The 5,913-nt window shown below is 43.0% G+C and overlaps 1 pseudogene; it reads right to left on the bottom strand.

Moving 5' to 3' along the window:
* Positions 1-4,591: 4,591 nt before the first annotated feature.
* LOC148527243 (5S ribosomal RNA) lies at positions 4,592-4,710 on the bottom strand (annotated as a pseudogene).
* Between the last annotated feature and the right edge of the window lie 1,203 nt (positions 4,711-5,913).

Genomic DNA, 5,913 nt, shown 5'->3' with positions numbered 1-5,913 from the left:
TGTAGGGGTACGCTCTTACAAATATGCCCTGTCTGATGTAGTGGTACACTCATACAAATAATTTTTACAGGGGCTGCCCTGTCTGCTGTAGGGGTACGCTCTTACAAATATGCCCTGTCTGCTGTAGGGGTACGCTCTTACAAATCATTTTTATAGGGGGTGCCCTGTCTGCTGTAGGGGTACACTCATACAAATATTTTTTACAGGGGGTGCCCTGTCTGCTGTAGGGGTACACTCATACAAATAATTTTTACAGGGGGTGTCCTGTCTGCTGTAGGGGAACACTCTTACAAATAATTTTTACAAGGGCTATTAACTCCATAAAAATAATGGAGAACAAAAAATTGGAGGATAAAAATAAAATAGGGAAAGATCAAGAACCACTTCCTCCTAGTGCTGAAGCTGCTGCCAATAGTCATGACATAGAAGATGAAATGCCATCAACGTCGTCTGCAAAGGCCGATGCCCAATGTCATAGTAGAGGGCATGTAAAATCCCAAAAGCCAAAGTTCAGTAAAATGACCTTAAAAAAGAAATGTAAATAGTCTGAGGAGAAACATAAACTTGCCAATATGCCATTTATGACACGGAGTGGCAAGGAACGGCTAAGGTCCTTCCTTATGTTCTTGACTAGTGGTTCACCTTCACATGACTATGGAAGCCCTCCTCCTCCCGCTAGAAAAATTAAATGAGTTAAGCTAGCAAAAGCACAGCAAAGAACTGTGTATTCTAAGAAGATATCACAAATCCCCAAAGAGAGTCCAAGTGTGGCGGCGGTTGCGATGCCTGACCTTCCCAACACTGGACAGGAAGAGGTGGCTCTTTCCACCATTTGCACGCCCTCTGCAAGTGCTGGAAGGAGCACCCACAGTCCAGTTGCTGATATTCAAATTGAATATGTCACTGTTGAAGTACAACAGGATGAGGATATTGGTGTAGCTGGAGGAAGTTGATGAGGAAGATTCTGATGGTGATGTGGTTTGTTTAAATCAGGCACCGGTGGAAACAGTTGTTGTCTGTGGGATGAAAAAGCCCATCATCATGCATGTGCAGAAGACCAAACATTCACCTCTTTGGTCTGGAAATATTTCAGTCCAAATCCGGACAACTACTGTCTTGCCATATGTTGCGTACGTGAAAGTTTAATAAGTAGGGGTAAGGACGTTAACCACCTAGGAACATCCTCCCTTATACTTTACCTGCAGAGTGTTCATAAAGTGTTACTGGCAAGTACAGAAACTGTGGCTAAGACCATAAGCAGTCCAAGGACACCTTAATCCCTTTGTCCTGTTGTATCCAAGCGCCTGCAAACCACACCGTCAACTCCCTCCTCGTCAATTTCCTCCTCAGTCAGGATCGGAAGTAGTCCTGCAGTCCATGTCACTGGCATGACTGACTCCTCTCCTATCCGGGATTCCTCTGGAGGATCCTGCATTGCTACGCCTACTGCTGCCGCTGCTGCTGTTACTGCTGGGAGTCGTTCATCATCCCAGAGAGGAAGTTGGAACACCACTACTTCTTTTTCTAAGCAATTGACCGTCCAACAGTCCTTTGCAAGGAGGATGAAGTACGACAGCAGTCATCCTTTTGCAAAGCAGATAACTATGGCCTTGACAGCTATGTTAGTGTTAGACGTGCATCTGGTATCCGCCATTAGTGCAGTGGGATTTAGACAATTGATGGAGGTAGTGTGTCCCCGGTACCAAATCCCGTCTAGATTGCACTTCACTAGGCAGGCGATACCGAGAATGTACAGAGACGTCAGAAAAAGTGTCCTCAGTGTCCTATAAAAATGCGGTTGTACCCAAAGTCCACTTAACCATGGACATGTGGACAAGTGGAACAGGGCAGACTAAGGACTATATGACTGTGACAGCCCACTGGGTATATGTATCACCTAACGCAGCAACAACAGCAGCGTCACCAGTAGCAGCATCTCAGAAACGCCAGCTCGTTCCAAGGCAGGGTATGCTGTGTATCACCGGTTTCAGTAAGAGGCACACTGCCGACAACCTCTGAGAGAAACTGAGGGAAATCATTGCCCAATGGCTTACTTCACTTAGACTCTCCTGGGGATTTGTGATATCTGACAATGCCACCAATATTGTGCGGACATTACATCTGGGCAAATTCCAGCACGTCCCATGTTTTGCTCAGACAATAAATTTGGTGGCGCATAATTTTCAGAGAAACGAAAAGGGCATGCAGGAGACACTTTGGGTGGCCCAAAAAATTTCTGCCCACTTTCACCATTCAGCGACTGCGTGCTGAAGACTGGAGCACCAGCAAACACTCTTGAACCTGCCCTGCCATCTTCTGAAGCAAGAGTTTGTGACGCAGTGGAACTCAACCCTCTGTATGCTTCAGAGGATGGAGTAGCAGCAAAAGGCCATTCAAGCCTATACATCCACCTATGACATAGGCAAAGGAGGGGGTATGCACCTGACTCAAGCACAGTGGAGAATGATTTCCATGTTGTGCAAGGTTCTCCAGCCCTTCGAACTTGCCACAAATGAAGTCAGTTCAGACACAGCCAGCTTGAGTCAGGTCACTCCCCTCATCAGGCTTTTGCAGAAGTAGCTGGAGAAAGTGAAGGAGGAGCTAAGACGGAGTGATTACGCTTGGTATGTGGGACTTGTGGATGAAGCCCTTCGTTTACTTTGCCAGGATTCGATAGTGGTGAATCTGTTGAAATCAGACCACTACATTTTGGCCACCGTGCTCAATCCTAGGTTTAAAGCCTATGTGTGTCCTTCTTCATTTTCTCCCTCAACTGGGGCTGCCAGGAAACAACTTAGATATCCTAAGCAACCCGCTGGCGGTGATGCAGGGCAGGCAGGACCAAGTTTAGACATCTGGTCCGGACTGAAGGACCTGCTAACAATTTCTGACATGTCTACTGTCACTGCATATGATACTGTCACCATTGATAGAATGGTGGAGGATTATATCGGTGACAGCATCCAAGTAGGCATGTCAGACAGTCCGTACCTGTACTGGCAGGAAAAAGAGGCAATTTGGAGGCCCCTGTACAAACTGGCTCTATTTTACCTGAGTTGCCCCCCTCCAGTGTGTACTCTGAAAGAGTGTTTAGTGCAGCCGGGAACCTGTCAGCGAAAGGCATAGGAGGTTGCTTCTACAAAATGTGGAGAAGATGATGTTCATAAAAAATAATTATCAACTCTTCCAGGGAGACCAGCCTCCAGAATGTCCAGAGGGACCTGTGGTGGTGGATTCCAGCGGGGACAAATTAATACTCTGTGAGGATGAGGATGTACACAACACTGAAGAGGGTGAGGAATCGGTGGATGAGGAGGATGAGGACGACATCTTGCCTCCGTAGAGCCAGTTTGTGCAGGGACAGATTAATTGCCAGCTTGTTATGTGGGGGCTAAAACAAACCAATCATTTCAGCCACAGTCATGTGGCAGACCCTGGCGCTGAAATGATTGGTTTGTTAAAGTGTGCATGTCATGTTTATACAACATAAGGGTGGGTGGGAGGGCCCAAGAACAATTCCATCTTGCACCTCTTTTTTTTCTTTGCATTATGTACTCTTTCGGGCCTAGTTTTTCAAACTGCCATCCTGTCTGCCACTGCAGTGCCACTCCTAGATGGGCCACGTGTTTGTGCTGCCAACTTATGTCGCTTAGCATAGTCATCCAGCTACAGTACCTCGGTGCACCCTTTTGGCCTAAAAACAATATTGTGAGGTGTGAGGTGTTAAGAATAGACTGGAAATGAGAGGAAATTAATGTTATTGAGGTTAATAATAGCGTAGGAACAAAAAAAAAACAAATGCTGTTATTTTAGCTGTTTTTATGCTTTTTTCCAAAAAAATACAGATCCCAAAACACAGAAGGGTGGTTTTGGCAAAACCAATCCAGATCCAAAACACGAAGAAAGATGCACACCCCTAGTTTATACACATTGCAGCAATAGCGATTATAACACTCAAAATAAGCAGCAAGGTGTAAACACCCAAGTGTTAGGTGCCTTTGTGGGGAGTAAGGAGCAGATGAAAGTATACGTAAGGAGAAGCACATGGGAGAACAGGGTCCTGCTCGTGAGAGCTTACATTCTAAAGATGAAAACAGAGACAGGAAAGAGTACCCACAAACACATATAGTTCGAGTATATAGGCATACATGTACATACAGTGACAGCTTGAATTGACAGACAAGAATAAATAAGATACTAGAGTCCATACATATCTGACTTTTGAACAAAAAGAAAGAAAAGAAGGGCTTGTTGCTGGGGCACTCTTTGTGAATATTCATGTATTAATATTTAACCTTTATTATGTATAAATAAAATTAGAAGTACCCATATATTGTAGTTAATGCCACAAGTGTTATGTATTAATCACCTGTATCAAGGAAAAGAGAAAAAGAAAGAAAGAAAACGTTTTTCTTTTCTTATAACATGGAGAAATCTCCTGGCGAAATATTATTAAATCAACATTCCACAAAGTTGGATTGACCAAATTTTAATGGAGGATTGACACTTCACAGGTTATCAGTTACCCAACTATATGGTAATAATATATCAGTGCTCTGCCATGTGCATTTAAGTCCCTGTTAACCTTTTTAACCTACAACTCCTGGTATTCCCAAGTGGTCTCCCATCCAAGTACTAACCAGGCCTATTACTGTTTAGCTTCCAAGATCAGATGGGTTTGGACAAATCAAGTAATGTATGGCTGTAGGTATGGGTCATTTGTGGGAATGGTGTTCCCACCAGCACATGGTCAGATCAAAAATTGGTGAATGTAAGACTGCTACAATGAGTAGTCCATTTTATTAATAAAATTATGACATTTCACAAAACGTTATGCATAGGCATACTTAAATGTTACACATAGAAGTGATGTGTTTTGCTGTTACTAAATCATACATTTCATACGTGTAACCTTATATAGTGGAATAAATGTCACAATAGATCATCGGCGACATGCCAAAAAATGATATTATTTCCACATATATTGCATCATTCCCAATTGGTAATCATAATAAACTTTTTATTCTCTGTGATGTCATTTTTTTCCGCCAAAGTCACTTTGGTATTGTATGTTCCTGATTGGTTAAAGTACTCAGTTCTATAGTACAGTTCAATATTGTTTACCATAATTGGTGCAAAAACGGGGATGCATGAAATAACTCCTGACTCAATATTGTTTGCAATTACTGATTAAACAAAACACAATGAGTATCCTCTTAATAGGGTACCAAGAGGTGCAATAACACAAAATATTAGTTTCTTATATCCACGTAAATTGCTACATATAGACAGTTCAAGCCTTTAATTCTAAGCGTAGTGTCTGTTTGTGTACAATCACATAATATTCATTAAGTATAATGCTAAGCCAAACATTGGACACAGAGGTCCATCGCTGTTATAAAAAACATACAATACCCAACCAACACTGTGGTTACATGGAGTCCGGTCCATGCACTGACTCTGTCTCCATGTGGTATACAGTAATCAAAAGAGAGGACGCGCTTCTCACCTGGCTGTAGGCTTGTTCACCTCATCCATGAGGTATTATGTGATTGTACACAAACAGACACTACGCTGTTATGTATGAATACTTAGCCGTCAGATCCCTTTCTGGGGGCTTCATATGAAAAGAAACCCATAGACTTCTAAAAGCAACATAAAAAAACAGAAAGGGGAGTGTCCCGCAGATGTCACTCAGTATTGTTTAGTATGACCCCTCCCTTTCATGCACCTTAAGAATATTGCCAAATCGATTTAAGCAGCTCCCACTTTGTTATGTTTGCTGTTTTGAGAGGCATAGATGGAACCAGTATTTGAAGGGCCTGCTGGTTCTTATAGTACTAATTGGAGGTCCCAGGGGTGACTCCCAGGTAAGCTGGCTCTCAATTTGGATGTATTTCTGTATGTGCCTTT

This window comes from Taudactylus pleione, unplaced genomic scaffold, assembly GCF_031769625.1.
Source record: "Taudactylus pleione unplaced genomic scaffold, aTauple2 ptg000090l, whole genome shotgun sequence".
Classification (NCBI taxonomy): Eukaryota; Metazoa; Chordata; class Amphibia; order Anura; family Myobatrachidae; genus Taudactylus; species Taudactylus pleione.
Note: the sequence above shows the minus strand (reverse complement) of the source record. Positions and strands in the feature narration are given on the sequence as shown.